Source organism: Octopus bimaculoides, chromosome 18 (assembly GCF_001194135.2).
Source record: "Octopus bimaculoides isolate UCB-OBI-ISO-001 chromosome 18, ASM119413v2, whole genome shotgun sequence".
Classification (NCBI taxonomy): Eukaryota; Metazoa; Mollusca; class Cephalopoda; order Octopoda; family Octopodidae; genus Octopus; species Octopus bimaculoides.
This window is the reverse complement of record NC_068998.1, coordinates 46,481,727-46,483,670: the sequence shown is the minus strand read 5'-3', so window position 1 is coordinate 46,483,670 and position 1,944 is coordinate 46,481,727. Positions and strand designations below refer to the sequence as shown.

Sequence of the window (1,944 nt, the reverse complement as noted above, 5' to 3'; positions counted from 1 at the left end):
GCTGCCCTAACCACCTGGCCATTGCGCCTCCGCGGACTAGGGCTAACCTGAAACTAAACATCAACAATAACGGTAACGCATTAAATAATGTAGTCCTAGGTATACTAGGTATACTACATCTAAATAAAAGACAAGAAGGTCATGGTTGAAATATCTTGGATCGCAGGTGTACAGGGTTGACCTAAGGTAAAATAACAACAACGACAACAACATTATTGATTCACACAATTATAATAATACGAATGTTGCATTTATATTTCAGTAATATTTTAGAGGAGAAATAGAAACTTGAGCTCTTTTCTCTGTGACAGAATATGCTTTAATTAAAAACATTAATTAAAAACATTAACGCTACTTACAGTAAATTGCATTCGTGGTCTAATATAAACTTTGACCAACCTTCGTCAGAAATCAAATCTTTTCCGCCTTAGATTCCATCAAGGTGAGTTATCTACCTTAGGTAGATGTGACTTATCTCCCCTTCAAAGTCGTTTATAATTCTTGTCACGTCTAAAAGATGTTTGAGGAATATTGGATAGAACGAAGGCGACGAGCTGGCAGAATCGTTAGCGTGTTAAAAAAAAAATGCATAGCGTCATTTCAGCCGGTTCTTTATGTTCTGAGTTAAAATTCCACCGAGGTTAACTTTGTTTCCCCACCCCACAAAAAATTTCAGGTCTTATGCCTACCTACCGTTAAAAGTAAAAAAAAAAAAAATTTTAATAAAAAAAAATTTTTTTTTTTTAAATCAGACCATCAAGGCTTTGTTGTTATTTATTTTATTGGTACCTGAAGGATGGTGGAGGCGTAATGGCCCAGTGGTTAGGGCAGCGGACTCACGGTTATAGGATCGCGGTAGGCTCCGGCAGGGGATGGTGGCGAACCCTGCTGTACTCTTCCACCACAACTTTCTCTCACTCTTACTTCCTGTTTCTGTTGTGCCTGTAATTCAAAGGGTCAGCCTTGTCACACTGTGTCATGCTGAATCTCTCCGAGAACTACGCTAAGGGTGTCTGTGGAGTGCTCAGCCACTTGCACGTTAATTTCACGCGGAGCTCTCTACCAGTGTATATATATATATATATATATATATATATATATATATATATATATATATATATATACATTCACTGTTACAGTCATTAGACCGTGAGCATACTGGGGCACCGCCTTGAAGAATTTCATTAAAATGATTTGAACCCCCAGTAGTTATGGTACAATGGTCCCTACCTTCCTACACAGATAGTGAGAAGGAACACCAGTTGGCTGAAGTGAATTGAGAAATTCTATTGGATAGACGACCACTCTTGTCGTGGTTTAACATCACCTGGTTTATCCCCCACCCCATCGTGTTTTAACACCACCTCCTGGTCCTAGGATGTCTTTAGTAAAATAATGTATTCCATTTCAGGCATTCAGAGTAGCTCACTGGTCTGAGGAGGATAACATCTTTCATTGGGATGTTGATTAACTCCAGATCAAACCTGGCGGAATACATCTATGAATGAAAGCAATTCCAGCTACGTCATCTGTAGTCATTTCGTCCCGTCTTTTTCAGTTCGTGCCTCACAGCGTTCATATACACATAACTTTTCACGTCTGGCCGCATAACCTTTTTCGTTTGTTTTCCTGTCTGGTTTTCTTTTCCGTTTGTTTTCCTGTCTTGTTTTTTGTCCGTCACGACATTCCTCCATGGCACAGGTTTAATTTGTGTATACAAATTTAATTTGCGGTCCATGGGAAGAGCCATTTTAACGATGCGTCCTGCCCAACTCTTCGAAACGCCAGTGTTAAAATGGGGGTAGGTGATGAAGGAAAATGTTCTCTATGTGGCTTGTGTGTTTTCTGTACTCTGGTTATTATTATTTTCTTGTCTACGTTTTGTTTGCAATGTCCTGTACCCAGATATGCACCTATATATACAGGTAGACGTAGGTATGCACA

At 39.4% G+C, this 1,944-nt stretch overlaps 1 protein-coding gene across 3 annotated transcripts in view; it reads right to left on the bottom strand.

Annotated features, from left to right (window-relative positions):
* The window catches only part of LOC106877379 (uncharacterized), a 39,397-nt gene that overhangs the window by 3,331 nt on the left and 34,122 nt on the right, over window positions 1-1,944 (bottom strand). Inside the window, exon 1 of one of the 3 annotated variants that reach the window (XM_014926267.2) lies at window positions 360-453. The exons of the other annotated variants lie outside the window; for them this stretch is intronic. The gene's annotated coding sequence lies outside the window, so the exon portion shown is untranslated. Of the gene's footprint in view, window positions 1-359; window positions 454-1,944 lie in introns of those variants that run through there. 3 annotated transcript variants of the gene reach the window in all.